At 33.0% G+C, this 16,947-nt stretch overlaps 1 long non-coding RNA gene across 1 annotated transcript; it reads left to right on the top strand.

The window, feature by feature from the left end:
- Window positions 1-627: 627 nt before the first annotated feature.
- Window positions 628-15,267, top strand: LOC113839468. The gene is made up of 3 exons (XR_003480894.2): window positions 628-1,810; window positions 10,207-10,278; window positions 14,873-15,267. It is a non-coding gene; the product is annotated as an uncharacterized LOC113839468 (long non-coding RNA).
- Window positions 15,268-16,947: the final 1,680 nt, after the last annotated feature.

Below are 16,947 nucleotides of genomic sequence, written 5' to 3'. Positions count from 1 at the left end.
CCACTTACTTCCTCGACAGCTACATGGCATCTCCTCCACTCCACTTACTACTTTTCCCTATCCATATTTGGATTTCCTGCCTGGATAAATCCTGCCGGTCCATTGGCCAAAACAGCCCTATTCATCAACCAATAAGGAAAACTTACATTCACAGCATACAGAAGGACATCCCCTATCATCTCCTCTTTGCTATCTAAATAAAATGAAAGGTATTCACTTTAACATAGTACAATTATATATAACAAAACAGTTACCAAGGATGAAGCATAGTTAATGATATTAAGTCCACTAACATTTGGCAAAATTTAAAGAAAATAATCAATCCTATATTTGTATATCTAAAGTTTTATATGTAACTTATCTTTTATCATAACTAAGGAAAAACATAACCATAAATATTGGTATTGAACTACATCAAAGACCCTAGAAGGATAATACATAAACTCTAAAATTAACCAGACATCTCATTGCCTGGAGCGTCACACAACGTTCCTCTTTAATGAATGTTGTGACATTCCCTATTCAGTCTATAGGCCCAGAAAGTCTGGCACACTTTTTGAGGAAGCACAAACCTTGAAGGACCATCCTTTCCCTTGGCAAGTTCAGCAGTCACTTTCTTTGTAACCAGTCTGGACAGCATGCTGTTAAACAGTCCACGGAAGAACAGTTTCTTATCCAAATGTCTATCCCTGCCACATTGAAGGCAAACTTCATAACAAATTTATTTGATACCCACCATCATCTCTGATGTAATTGGTATTTCCCAGGAGCACTTCTGTCTCATTGTCTTTAAAAACCCTAATAAGCTATTTTAAATGCCACATTCTGATGGTCTTTGAAAGGTTGTGAGGAATACCTATCTATTTGAAATATATATATCTGTATACCAACAAAACATAACTAACATAAGTTTTGGTTATTATAGGTGACAATGTATAATATGCATTTAATTACACATTACATTTCAAATGAGCTGTATAAACACAATAGCTAAACAAGAGTAGAAATATACATTTATCAAAATTGACCTTAAATTTGTGTCTTTTATTAAGGCTGGGCAATGCAATCCACTAGGAGGAAAGAGTCTCAATAGCTGGCAATAGTGTCAGAGATAACCCTGTTCCCTCTTGTCATGAGTGCCACAAGGAGGCCAAGCCCCAAAAGTGTAAACCATGAACAGAGGGACCATGTCCCTCTCATTGGCAGTACTTTCTGTGCTCTTTGATACTAACCAGAATCTGAATATGATTTATTTGGAAATTTGGGCTCCTTAGTTGTTTCCAAAACTCGTCTCTTATTTTTCCTCCACTCTACTTCCTGTGAGACTAGTTTCGTACCCCATTGGTATCTCACATGCATTGATTCATCCCTCTGATTTTTTTCTCTACTGTTCAGCCCATTATTCCTCAAATCACAGCAAAATATCTTCCCACAAGGCTTAACTATGTCTTTCATGGCAAAAACAAAAAATGTCCCTTTTTAAAGAATAAAACTCAGTAGCTGACACACAAAATGGTGTGTGCCACATAACCATGTACAATATGTCCTTTTAACATAGAATTAAGACACATAGTTATAAAAAACCCATTTTTCTTTATTGCCAAGAAGACGAGTGTGCTTTGGATAACTTATTATTTGAAAATGATATGTTTTTTTTTATTTTTTTAATAGTAGAGATACTGAAAGGTATTTGTTAGTCTGTTTGAATCTAATATTTATGAAATGATTTTATCCAAATTTTTCTTCTCCCTTAGGAACAAAAAGAAAACTTCTTCCTCAAAATAGCATATATTCTGGCATCCATTTTCTGGTGAGTACATCTTTAACCTATACAGGCTGATTTAATTCATATATTTTTTAATTTTATCCAATGTCTCTCTGTAACTGTTGATCTTTCTTGATAGCATTTTAAAATTTAAAGTTAAGAAAGTGCTGTGTACTCTTTCTCCTGGGATCTTTATTGCCCCTCTCTGCTCATTAGGTGTATCTTTTAAAATGCCATTACATCTTTCTATTCTTGTCCTGAGGATTTTTTTGGCATACCTGTAATATGCAAATAATTTTCTTGGAGTATTTAAGTCCTTATCAGCTTGTCAGGTTTTAAATAATTTTTTTTTTGCTCTGCAGTCATTAATTCAATTGTGAGCCATTGGCTTATATATCTCCTGGAAATGTTGAAAATCATTAAGAGTTTGTAATTGTTTTTTCCTCATATGTAATTTCTGTGATTGAATTTTCTGTAAACCTACTTTCCATCCTAGGTAATTAATACAAACTCCTCTTTATGTTTTCAGTAGAAATTTGTAATGACCAACAAGACACGATGATACTTCTTCAAACATTTTAATAAGATATCGTATATGTGAATCAGCCAATGGTGAAAGCAAATTGTTCTCTATCCTGTTCTTGTAAAGATGTAGTAAAATTCAGTCTTTAAATAAATCATTATAATCTACCATCCCTTGGTAAGGCAAAGGGCCTATTGTAAAGAGCCCATTGGCTGATTTACCTGATTTAGAGCTCTCAGACATGTTACCATTCTTCATTTTCCAGATTTTTTAAATAACAAGAGTAGGATTCAAAGGGTTAGTCAATTTTTCAATAAGTTGGGCATTTGACAGGTCCTGTGCCAAATTTTCAAATACCTGTAATTTTTATGATGTCACAGGCCATTGTTCTCCTCCCATAAATATTTCCATTAACCATTTTATTGGTAAGGCTGTTGGTACCTTACAAAGACCAACAGCTGTTGTGCCCTGCTTATATAGAATCTGAACTGTCAGTGACTGTTCTTGACAATACCTTTTAATATTTTTCTCAGATATATTCTTTTTTGTTTCTGAAAAACAAACCCAAATTTCATTTGGATATGTCAGTTTTTATTATAATTTAAAACCAAAGCCTCAGGATAAGAAAGCTGTCTTATCAGATTTCAAAAGGAGAAGAATAGAGATGAGAAGGGAAACAAAATCTAAAATTTTACTCATTGAAAGAAGTTAGCATGGAGTTCAGCAAGACAATAGAGTAATTTGGATTTTAAGATAAGAAATTTATATGTATCCCCTGTCTGGTTTAAGATTTGAAATTCTGAACTTATATGTATAGACAATATTCTCCTTACCCTGCAGATGTGCTATGAGCTCATAATTGTGATGTTTTGTCATGGCCAGAGACCATATATCATAGATTTTCTTTGTATCCAGTGCTTTTCTATGCCCTGTCAAGTTCTGCAGTTGCTTATAAAATAATTTCTCAGAGGCTTAATATTAATTATAATTGCTTGTCCAATGGCTTAGTCTTATTACTAACTAGCTTTTACATATAAACTCACCCATTTCTATTACTCATTGTATTGTCACATGGCCTGTGCCTTACTAGTAATGCTGGCATTTCACTTCTTTTGTGGCTTCTTGGGTCTCCCCTTACTCTACCTTCTTTCTCCTTGTATTTCTGCTTAGATTTCCTACTTATCTATATTCTTCGCTGCCATAGGCCAAGGCAGTTTTATTCATAAACCAATAAAAAAATACATATTTGCAGTATTCAAACGGACATCCTACATCACTTCTTCCTTTCATCATCCATCTCTTAAATTCTTTCTTCCCTATCTTTTTTAATGTATGCTGAGTCTTTTGAACATTGATATAAACCATCACATTTAAATGATGAACACTCAATAACCATTTGTTTTCAGCACTATTAAGTATCACTTAACATATAAATTCCCATCATACCCTACAAAGAAAAGTTTTAAAGATCATGGTTGAGAATAATACTTGTCTATTGGTACAATAATTAAAGCATTGGAATTTGAAAGTTGACTTATCTCTACTAAGACACTTGAACAAGTAAAATGCACAAAACACATAGAGAACAATGAACATCTAGAACATAAATTGCACATTGTTTTAATCAAATTTCAGTTATTGTTCTTCACTTTCCAAGTGATATATTTTTCTTATGTGTTAAAGTATTGGTTTCACTTCTATTAACTACTGAACTAACCTTCAGCACTTAGCATTCTTTCTTTAAATTATCTACTCACATAATCAAGTCTAGGATTTATGATATAAGAAAGTCATACAAAAGTTGATTGTTGTATTTGTTTTTATTGATAACCATAGTAAATTTGGCACAAAACCAGAGGCTGTATAGATGGTGAAATTCACAATACTTCAGTCATACAGTTACTTATTTTTTACATACTATATTGAAAAGTAGATTATTTTCTCTAATAAAGTATGACTTACAGACCTTATATAGGAACCATCTTTTGGAAGTCATCTTTAGAAGAAATACAACTTGGAAATGAAACTGAGAACAGATTGGGTCTTTCTGTAGTCTGTCTCCAATTCACTTTTATTTGACATGTGCTTAATGATATCACAAGCACTGATTTATTTGCCAGATACTAGGATATTTTGAGGAAGACAACTACTATTCATTAACTATACAAGTTCCCTATCACAATTTAGGTATTTTGGACCATTATAGATCATTGCCTGTTCTCAAATGTGTAATTTTTAATTTGTGACACAAAAGCTAGTTGCCTCTTCCATATTAACAGAAAAAAAGAAAAACAAAAGAAACCAACAAATATCTAGTGATTCAAACAATTATACCAAAGACCCAAACTATAGCATGACTTTATACATGGTTGTGACATAGATTATCCAGGCTCCTATTTATTAATCACATATTATTTGGACCAGAGGCTATACAGAAGATAGTAATATCCAATCCACTTAAAACCAAAGCATCGCTGTATACATTAATACAATACTGCTTTGCCACTGTCCCTATGAACATTATTTTCTAATGAAAGGGAAGTTTTACTCCCAGGGCTAAAAGGTTAAAAGAATATTTTATATGTTTATTTCAGAAAATCTGCCTTTCTCCCCTCAAATTTATATCAAACTTTTCAACTCTAAAAACCACAATATACACCAAATGTTATCTTTCACTATTCTCTGTACCCATCACATTTTATTTTTGTGCTACCACTTAAAAATAGAAATCCTCATATGGTAATGCTTATAACAGTTAATCTTAATTATCAGCTTGATTGTACTAGGATTCAAATGAGAGAAATTTGAATTATGGGAAGGTCTATTAGGTTATTTCTTGGAGCGACTAACTGAGCGAGAAGAGCATCCCCATATCCAAATGAGAATGGCACTGTCAGGCTTCAGTCACCGAATAAAGAGTTTCAAGGCACAAGCTGTTTCTTTCATGCCTGCCTGACTAATCTCACTGCTGGGGAGTACATCCACTCCTAAGTTGACACTGCTGTAATTTTTCATTAATAGTGTGGAATGAAGACCCACAGTTCACGGGAAATCTTTTCTTTCCCCATTTTCATATTGGGACAGCAAGGTATCAAGCTTTGTAGACTGAGCAGCACTTAGGTTCTCAGCATGTACAGTGTGAAAATGGCCATTTTGGACTCTCTAGACTATATTGTGTAAGCCAATCCAATAAATCCTCTTTGCCATATACACCAATTAAATCAGCCTTGTTACATTATAGAACCCTGATTAATACAATTTTCATACAGCCAAAGAAAGTATAAGTTCAGAGATTGTAATTTACCTCAGGATGTAATTTCACAAATATTCTATATTTAATGTCTTTTTTCTGAGACACTGTTAAACTTGATTTGCATAAGCAGGTCATATGCAATTGCCATATATAAAACAAGAATATAAGTGTATAACAAAGATTTTAAATCAATGAAAATGTACTCAGTGTTCTTTCTATCCAGTGGCATTTGTTTGCTTATCCCAACACTGATTTCAGTTACACTTTGATAGCTCACAATGAAGCGAACATGTTTCTAAACATTGCTTGTGTATTTTATTCTATTTTACACATTAGAAGACCAATTGTATCATATGAAACATGGTAGAACATAACATAAACTTAACTTCTAGCATGATTACCATTATATCATGTACAACATGTAGAACATAGTTTTCTGTAGCTCACAATATCTTTGCTATTTATTTCTTTACTCACATTGCAGATAAAGAATCTGAAACTAGAAGCTCTTAATAGTTCAAGAATTAAAAAAGGGTAAATGCAAAAATTATAAGTTGATACATTTTACTTCTACCTCCCCACATATTCATGTTTTAAGTTTCTTAAATACAAAAAAGTCATAAATTCCACACAATTATGGTTTCTTAATTATTAAAAAGGACAGAGAGTTCCTATAATTTGTACTTTTTGAAGTGAAACTCTGCAAAAAGTATGACCTGTAATCACATGATAAATGTCATAACCAAACATTAAAAATTCCTTCTCTAGGCAAAGTTTTTCAGAAAATATGTCATTGGCAAATGTTAAATAAACTGTATGCAATTTTTCTAAGTGGACTGTGTAAGTATTTAAAAGGAACAAATAAGTGATGCTTGGGGCTATTGATAAACAAATAAATGTCTATTGACTTAGAGGGGAATTCCCTATATGTACAATGTCAATTGGCCCAGTATAAGACCAATTAGAGGTTTTAGCATTTATTTATCAAAAGTGTGTTAAATTTATTCACATCTAAAGTTCCTTAAAAAAACCTAAGTAGAAAGCAGCTGTACATATAAATATAAACAAATTTAACCTTTAAAGAAAAGAACTTCAAAGAACTGGGTAATAGAACCTTTATTAATGCACTTACTTTCATCAAATGGAATAGTGAATAAATTACATAAATTATAATATTGTTATTTTTAAGCTTGAGGGAAAAAATAACCATAGACTATGGAGTAAGTGTCAAAAACTGCAGAAATTGATTACCTAAATTAACTTTCTGCTAATGGATTTCCCATATAATTAAGTATGTACGTCATGAGCCTGGAAAGTGATAAATTGCTGTAGTAGAACATAGTCACATATGAAATGACTAAATGTAGAAATAACATTATCCATTATACATAAATTATAAATATCAACAAGAATACACAAAAATTAGAAAAGGCATTAACAAGTTTCCTGGGAGAAGATGGACCCTACACATTTGTGCACACACGCGTGTATATGTGTGTGTGTGTGTGTGTGTGTGTGTGTGGTGTGTGTGTGGTGTGTGTGTGTGTAGAGGGGGGGAAATATAAAATACTATATATACTATATAATACTATATATACATATGACAGGACAGAGTCAATCTCAGGTACTTCAAAGGAATAATAACTTTATAACTATAACACAATCACAAGAAAGATAACAATGAGTTTAAGTGGTAAATATCAGTCATAAATTCATTATTTTTCCATAGCATTCTGAAATCAACCTCCTAATTTCATGCCTCTCTCATTTGAAAATCTTTTAATCTAAAATCTATGTACATCCCAAAATCATGTTCAGTAAAATTCCTGGCTTCTCAGTTGCTCCAAAGACACAATGAAGAATGGTCACCAACAGGACAGTCATAGTGCAATATCCATCAGAAGTAAGTTCCCATATGTATTCTATAAAATGTGGTATGTAAAATATAATTCACTGGTTATATGTTTTCAGTGACCTTCCTTCAAGCTTACAATTGCAAAGATATACATAAAAATAAATTTTAAAACTTGAATACTGCAAAAAGTGGCTTTCATATGCTAAACTATATGGCAAGATTCAAGCAAACAGATGGAATAAACAGTAGGAGGATGAAAATTGAAAAATCTTATTTGATTAGCCCAAGAAACGCCATATGACATCAATTCTAAAATGGCAATGTGTATATATATTTTCAAATTCTCCAGATGAAACTTACTAATGCAAGAAGCCAGTAGAATGTTAACAACTATGTTTCTTTGTTTCTGATATTGTTAATGCTATAGAATTTGCATTATTATCTACTTTTCTCTCTAAAATGTTAGTGGAGAATCTAAAGTAAATGCTTTAAATGGCCACTCTATACTAAAAACATATTTAGGAAAATAATGCTAATGTGTTATGTGAATCAACTGTACAGAATATAAAATCTTAGGCTCCCATATGGTAAATACACAATGATAAAAACACATCATTTTAAGCTTCTTGCCATGGAAGCAAGCTGACTTGAACCATTTATAGTTTGTCAATTTAATCTTTGCAGTTTCAATTGAATACCAATGCAAGAATATGAAAAGTGTATATATTTTCAGTTTAATGTTGATTGTTCTACTTACACTTAAAATTAGAAGCTGAATAGATGACCCATTTTATCTTATGAATAATTTTAATTATGTGGTTTCTATGGCATGCAGAAATGATATATTGAATTTAGTGTTTTTTTCACAATGTGCTTTTAGTTTAAATAGAATTAAATACTTCCCTCTAAGGATTTCTCAATGTTGGGCTCTAGAGAATAATAATGCTATATTTCATTAAAATATATATCTATTTTAACTCTTTTGAATACCTAATTCCAATTGTAAAATTGAGACTTTAGTCTAACATTCAATATTGATTAAGATGATATCATATTTTATGTCTCCAAACACATTCCACCTTCCATCATTCCATTTTATTTGAAAAAAAAATATTGCGATAGAACTTAATAGTAGTAGTGGGTTGGCTAAATGCAAATGCCAACATTTCATGCTTAGGGTAATCACGCCATGATGATTGCGGTTTGGTTTAGAGTTGTACTTGCTAAGTAGGAGTATTGTTGCTTTCCTCTTTTAGAAGTTTTCATGGAAACTTCTAATACACTAAAAGCCAGTCATTGAGGGAAAGGCTTTCAGGTCAGATGGTTCTGAGATTTTCTTGATCCTGTGTATGAAATAAATGGTGTCTTTAGAAAGAGTGACTTACATTCTAAATCTGGGAAGCTACCAATGGCAATAGCTACAGTTCATGTTTTTGGAGTCTCTTGGAAAATTCTGATTAACAACACAAGAGGCACCAGGGGGATGGAGAGTGTTTTTAACACAGAATGATAAATTTCATTTAAACACTTTATATGTGCATACAAACTTCTATACTTTATGTGTAAATTTAGGTGGAAAACTGCTATGATTCCTCATGACATTTTCAAATATCCTTTCTGTTATTGGGCACTCCTGCTTCCTTCTGTATTTACATTCCCTCAACCTTCCTCACTTAAGGTTCCCAATTTTCTCTTTTGCCTTTCAGAAAATGTTTGCAGCATAATGCTTGTCTTTGTTTCTCCTCTGCCTGATGTTCTTTACATTCTTACTTTCTGCAATTCCTCAAGGTTAGATATTTAAATCTGAAAATCTGACACTAGGAAGCACACATGAAAATGTGTTGCTGGACTGTGGTGGCACATGCCCTTAGTCCCAGCACTTGGGGGGAACAGACAGGTGGATCTCTGTGAGTTCCAGGCCAGCCTGGTTTATAACGGCTAGTTCCAGGACAGCCAGAGCTGTTACACAGAGAAACCTTGTCTCAAAAAACCTAAAAGAAAAAAGAGGAAATAAAATTTGTGACATTTGTATTTTTCAGGAAGGGTTACTTCAAACATTATGATCATTTCTAGTCCTATCCATTTACCTGAAAATTTAATGAGTTTGATTTTATTTTCAGCCTAGTAGTATTCCATAGTGTATATGTCCTTCATTTTCATTATCCGCACATCAGTTGAAGGATGCTTAGGTGGTATCTATTTTCTAGCTAAAGTGACTAAAGTAGCAGTCACTTGAATGAGCAAGAATTTATGGAATAGGATGTTGAATTCTTCGAGCATGTGCTGAGGAGTGGTATAACTCAACCATAGTGTAAATGCATATTTAATATTTTGAGTTTTTCCCCAAACTGATTTCCAGAAAGGCTGGACCAGTTTTTGGGGATCCCTTCAAGTGTCATGAATGACAAGGAAATGATCTGTGAGTAAGAAGGAAACCTGATTCAGCACAACTTTGTAAGCAACTGATCGTTCAAACTTCTAGTGACTAACATCAGGCCAGTTTATTTTTAACACATCTCAGTACAGTACAACTTTGATAAACACTTTCTTAGTAACAATTATCCAAATCCTATGTGCACATTAAAGCTTAAGGCATAAATGTATCAAACTCTTTTGCAAAGTGCTTGTGATATCTCTCCTATGGATGGGTTCTATTGACTAATAAACAAAGGTAGAGATAAAGGTTTAGGGATGCAGAGGCTGTTAAGGTCATTCTGGGGGATTTGGGTGAGGACTGATCCTACCTACAGAGATCAAAGGTCACCAGGTTATTAACAATGTCCTCTTCCAATCTTCTTGTTGGAAAGCAGGTATATAATATTTCCTGCATGGAGGAGACAAGCTTGCAGGATTAACATTCCCAGTTTATCCAGTATGAATCTGTGAGTATGCATGTCCTCTACAAGTTTGCAGTCCTACTAAGAGTGAGTTAACATTCCTTCTATTTCCTATATCTGCAAGCAATAGTCATTTATTTGATCTTTGATATTCTGAGTGGAGTAAGATGAAATCTCAAATGTTTTTTATTGATATTTCCCTAATTAGTAAGGACAATAAACATTTTAAGAGGTAGTTCTTAGAAGTTTTATTTTTCTTTAGAGACCTCTCAGTTCAGATCTCTAGCCTAACCCCTTTTACTTGAATATTTATACCTTTACATTATTCCTCTGTCAAATGTGCACTTGAAAAATATTGTCTTCCATTAGGGGGGGCTTCCATTTAACTTAATTGCTTATGTATCCTTACCTTTCAAGAAGGGTTTCAGTTTCATGAAGTCCATTTGTAAATGGTTGATCTAGATTCCATGATAAATGTGGCCCTATTCATATAGTACTTTCCAACACCAGGAACTTAGAGAGGGTCCTCAACATGTTTGCTTGTAGTAGTTTCAGTGTTTCATGTTTTTGAACCATTTTCAGTTAAGTATTATACAAGGTGATAGGTATAGGTTTAATTTTATTTTTTTACATGTACACATCCAATTTTCCAAGTACCATTGGTTGCAGATGGTGCTTTTTTTTTTTAAGCAATGTGTGTAATTGTCAGCTTTTCCAAATATTAGATAGCCGGAGTTACAGGTACTCATGTTTGGGTCTTCAATTTGTTCTATTATTCTACATGCTCTTTTTGCCTTTTTTGTACCAATGCTATATTCATTTTATCACTGTGGATATATATATATATATATATATATATATATATATATATATATGTCAGCAATGGTGATCCCTCGAGCATTGTTCATTTTGCTTAGTATTGTTTTGATTACCCCAGGTCTTTCATGGTTCCATGGGTCTTTTTCTGTTTCTGTGAAGAATGATATAAGGGATTTAATTGGGAATCCATCAAAGCTGTAAATAGATTTTGATAGCCTACTCATTTTCACATTAGTTCAATTTATGAACATAAAATGTCTTTCTATTTTCTGTTTACTTAATCTCCCTTTTTCAGAGATTTAATGATTTCAAGGTCTTTTACCTCCTTGATTAGATTTATTTCTAGATATTTTATTTCATTTAAATCAATTGTAAATAGGGGTGTGTCCACTGTCTATTTCTCTGTATATTTGCTGATGGTACATAGAAAGGATATTGATTTTTACAAGTTAAATCCATTAACAACAGTTCTCCAATTGGAGTTAAGGTTGATTCAACAAAAGGGAAATCAACGTTTGGAAGACATGAAGGTCATTGTGTTACAGATAAGCAGTAGGCATACCAGGAATGTTAAAAACACAAGGCTGTTCCTTCAAAAGGAAAGATATATAACATTTTTCTTTTCTGCCCATAATGCTGGTAGCAACCATAATTTATATTCTGAAGACATTTGATAACCACAGATATTTGGCTAGCTTTCCATTACTAGTCATTACAGGAATCTCTGGGACAACCAGTTAACAGAGAGTATTCTAGCTCCTCATTAAGACACCTACTGTGAGTTTACCAATCCATAAAAATTATCTTTATAATAGTTGTCACATGCAAGAAATCAATAGAATCCATCTTATGGAAAATGTCATATGCACTTCACGAAGTGTTTTCATGTAGTCATGTCTTAAGCTTTAGGATAGAGTTATTTTTCACCAGGGTACCCTCCCCAAACAACGATGACCTTAAATATGTATAAACTAATCAGTGTCAGATTATATGCTTGAACCAACACTGGCTACTGAGTCCTGCTGAACCAAACTTTATTCTTGACTTCAAGTGGATCATTGTTTTGCTGTCTATGGTGTTTGCAGAGAAAACTGAAATACCTCGTACTGGAAACCTAGACAACTATCTGTTGCTAGGAAAATATCAGATCTTAGAGATGTGAAACTTTTAAAATTAGGGGTTCTTTTAACCATATATTTCAATTATTTTTATCGTTTACATAACTCTGCACTTTTAGTAGTACTACACTGATAAATCTCTGAAGCTGGGTTAGTTTGCTTTTAGTTGCTGGGACAATAATAAGGGAGGAAAAGTAATGAAATGATCTGAGCTTATTTCATGGGCTTTGCTTCTCAGCCCTTCAGAGGATCAGGAAACATTCCTTGACAGAGTTACAACTGTGAGTATGTGTCTTGCCACATACATCTTTAGGTAAAACCTACCAGTTAAGAGAACCTCCCTCCATAGTTTAGTCATGAAAAAAAGTGCTATAAGTAGAATATCTTCTAATTGAAATAAGACTAAACAACAACTAACATAACAAAATCTAGACATGGTAGAGCACACCTTCAAAACAGGCACTCATTGCAGATAGAAACAGGATGATCAGGAATCCCAGGCTACCTAGTGAATTTGAAACCTACCAATGATACATGAAGTACTGTCTCAGAAACAGACAAATAGCAAAAATGGTGTTAGAAAATATGAAGAGGAGGAGGTCAGCAAACACAGCAGAATATAAGAAGAAAAAATTCCAGAGAAACAATTCAAGATAATTTCATAAAACCAATGGATAGTATTATATATATTAGAGAAGAAAATGTGTTTACAGAATATAGATATTCCCTAACTAAATCGAAGCACTCATATTGCTGTATTTTAGGAAATAAACAAAAGGATATAACTGTTTCTATGAAGAAAGTAATAGAGGCCAAAAATGCTGTAGTCATTGTAACAGATAATTACTAAATGAAATAATAACATAGCATAATTACCCTCATTAGCAACACAAAACAAATCAGTGAGAAGTATCCATATAATCCAGAATTCTAAAATACATTTTAAATCGTAATGACATGCATGCACTTTATTAAATGTAAACTTCAGACTTCAGAAATAATGACAAGATGAAATTTTTAATGGCTCATTCATCACCCAGTATCAGAGGAAGTACATACTCTGTAATCATTTGATTCTTATTGACTCCACATTTTTACCTTGTTCCTATATGTCCAAACTTCTTTGTGAATGTAGTTTTACGTAAAGGTGAAACAGTTTTGGCAGGGTTTGCCTAGTAACACAAGAAGTGTATTACTCTGTTGGGGTAAGTAGCAGTACCTCCACACTTGGCTTCCTGAGTTTCTTTCCAGTTGACATTTTCACATTTCAGTCTCTAAACCTGTTTATTTCAATTTAGATTACAGATTGTTCTTTTGAATTGGAAGTTTCCCAAAGATCTCTAGACTTAATTTTTTTTTCTTCGTGATGTTAAAATCTCTTTAAGAGTAATCTTTTGTTCATTTCCCAAGGTTTCTTTTAGTGGTAGGACATTACAAACAATATTTTTGTGAAGGAACTTAAATATTATTTGCTCTTTAGTTGTATCATTGGCTTTAGAAGAACACCAAAATTCGATTTCTGAAGATATTGCTTAAAGAGGATGTACAATAATTAACACATAATGTATTTTCAAGAAGTAAGATTAATTCATAGGCTAGCATTATGTAATATATAGTCATTAAAATTCCAGATGCTCATTTGTTTCCAGTGGAAAGATTAGTTGTCTTGGCAGAAGTTATCTCAAATTTTCTTTAAAATAGAAACAACATCCTTGAATTCTTGCTTAGAATACAAACTGAATATTCAAAAGTTTAATAATTGAACACATTATTTCTTGTTTTAAAATCCATACAGTAGTCATTAAGGCATCTAAAATGGAAAAAAATCTATTTGCTCCAATCAATAATATACAACCCAAAATTGTAATCATCAAAAAAAAAAAAAAAACCTGAAAATCTTGCTTGGAAATGAGTGAGATATATTTCTTTAACAGGAACATATACATGTGGTTATTTTTACATTTCAGTGACAGATTTGTGCATAATCAAATTAACTCCTCTTGAATTTTCCTCATTACAAACATATTTTATAATATATATAATTACTATATGTATATTTCTTACTATATATAATACACGATATATAAATAATCAATCATGACAATCAAATTCAGTTTAAAAAAGAGAAAAACAACAGTTTTCTCTAAAAGTCATTTTTTCTTGTACTAAATGATGTTAATTTAAAGAGGAATATCAACCAAAATCCAACACCCCAAAAGAGGGGCCACCCAGAGGGCTCAGCAAGAAAAGCTGCCAGAAGACAAGCATGTGGAAGTAAGTTTGATTGTTGAAACCCAAGTGGCAGAAGGAAAAAAAAAAAAAAAAACAATCTTTGTAAGTTGTCTTCTCTTCTCCACAAATGCACCAAAACACATGTACACCCAACATGTGCAAACACATGAACACAAAACAAGTGAATAGCAATGTGGAAAATACAACATAGTGTTGGGAAATATGAAAAAGAAACTGCTCATTATGGTGCCACTGAAGAGAATGAAGTTAACATTTTAAATAACAGCAGAACTATGCCCTCTTATTTAAGATGTGTAAATAACATTAGAGGTTTCTTTTAAAGTAAGAATTGCTTTACCAATTTAGCAATTTTTTTCATATATGTCTATAAGTTATTATCCATCCCAATATGCTTATTTTGGGCCGCAGAGATTTCTCAGTGCTTAAGTGTACTGGTTGTTCTTCCACAGGGCTCCAGCTACGTTCCCAGCACCAAGATGGCTGCCTCCAGACCATTGGGAATTCTAACTCAAGAAGATCTGAGGTCCATTTCTGGTTTCTGTTGATGTTTTCACAAAGAATCAAAAATGTTGATTCGCAAAACATAAAAAGGACAATTAAATTATTGGGGATGCATACATTCATGACATGGCACATGTAAAGTTTTGAGAACAACATGCAGAATTTCTTGGTTCCTTCTTTTAGCGTGAAAGTTCTTGGAACCAAGATCAAGGCCTTAGGCTTAGGGGCAACTACATGGTCAGCTGAGTCATCTTGCTGGTCCCTAGTTTTATACTTTTGGTGGATTTTTTAAATGTATTTTAATTTTCATTGTAATAAACCATCAATCTGCTATGAAAATTGATTTTTATTTCTTAATGAAATTATTTATAACAATATACTGTCTTAGTAGGTGTTCCATTGCTGTGAAGAGACACCAAGGCCAAGGCAATCTTAATAAAAAGAAAAACTTTAATTGAGGCTTGCTTACAATTTCAGATGGTTAGTCCATTATCAGCAAGGCAGGGAACATTTAGGCAGATAAGGTGCAAGGGAGGTAGCTAAGAGTTCTACATCAGGATCTGCTGGCAGGAGGAAGGGAGAGAGAATGGTCCTGGTTTGAGCACTGGAAAACTCAAAGCCAACTCTAGTGACAAACTGCCTCTAACAAGGCCTTACTATCGAATCCCTCCCCAGTAGTGCCACTTCCTGAAATTTCTAACATATGAGCCTGTGGTGGCTAGCCTTATTCAAACCACTACTCACCAATATATTAAACTTAGAGAAAAAAAATCTTATTTTAATATTGTATGTGTTATTATTCTCTGTATAACTATCAAACTACTGGAACTTCTTTGGATTTCCGTTGTTTGATAACTTTTTTATTGGAACTTTTCATACAATAAATTTCAATCAAAATTTACCCTCCCCCATATCCTCCCAGACCCTTTGCATCACCACACCTACCAAACTTCTATCTTTCTTTCTCTCTTTGTTTAGAAAACAAACACAAAGCTTCATGTTCCTTCACTTATAAAAATAAAAAAAACTTCAGAGTAGAAATCTTTCTTACATATTAACATCAATTAATATTTTGTAAAATTTATGAACCCAAGCCTATCCAAATCATAAAATTTATGAGAGAAATTACAAAACTATTGACTAGCTTAACTATTTCTTTCCAGATACATAGCTTATGAAACAAGTTACATGTCTCACTCTCATGGAAACTGCCTTAGCCACATTTTTAAATTAAATTTATTTTTATTTATATGTGTGAAATGTATTTACACAAATCCACCCTCTGCTACTCTTTTCAATATTCTCCAGTGTCCCCCTCATGGTTTCTAAAAATTCATAGCCTTATTTTCTTTAATTAACTTTTTACCCACACTCACACACACATGCACAGACACAGGTTGAGGAATGATCATTTGTTATTGAACAATCAATTAGGGCATTCATCCCTGGGTAAAACAACTCACTCTCAGCAACCTTTATATTACTGCAGTCATCATTTAGACTTGGAGCCCTGTGAGAGGTCTCTTGTCCATTTTTATTCAATACTTTGGAGGTATTATCATGTCCGGGTCCATGAAAGTTATAGCAGTAGCAGGTGACAACTAGTGTTCAAGTGTCAACCCACCAGAGAAATGATTTTCTAATGGTGGTTAATCTTGTCCACACGATGTCTGTAGGATCATTGACTCTGGAAACTGTTTCTAACTTTTGCTAAAACTCCCTAGTTCCTCACCAATACCTGCAGTGTAGTATGTAATCTCATGTGAAGTGTATTTGTAATCTCATGATTGCATCTCAAACTTATGGGCACATATATGTGTGGATGATCACGAAGATGATTTTTCATTCTCCTATATAGTTTTAATGTATAGCATATATACTGGGACATGCTTCATAAATGGATTTGTTTGTTCCATGAAGACTGTATACACTTAAAAGCCTGCTTTATTTCTTTTTATTCAGACTCATATCAGAAAATAGCAATTATTACTCAGTCAAACACAAACTGTACACAATTAGGTCA

Source organism: Cricetulus griseus, assembly GCF_003668045.3.
Source record: "Cricetulus griseus strain 17A/GY chromosome 1 unlocalized genomic scaffold, alternate assembly CriGri-PICRH-1.0 chr1_1, whole genome shotgun sequence".
NCBI classification, from domain to species: Eukaryota; Metazoa; Chordata; class Mammalia; order Rodentia; family Cricetidae; genus Cricetulus; species Cricetulus griseus.
Note: the sequence above shows the minus strand (reverse complement) of the source record. Positions and strands in the feature narration are given on the sequence as shown.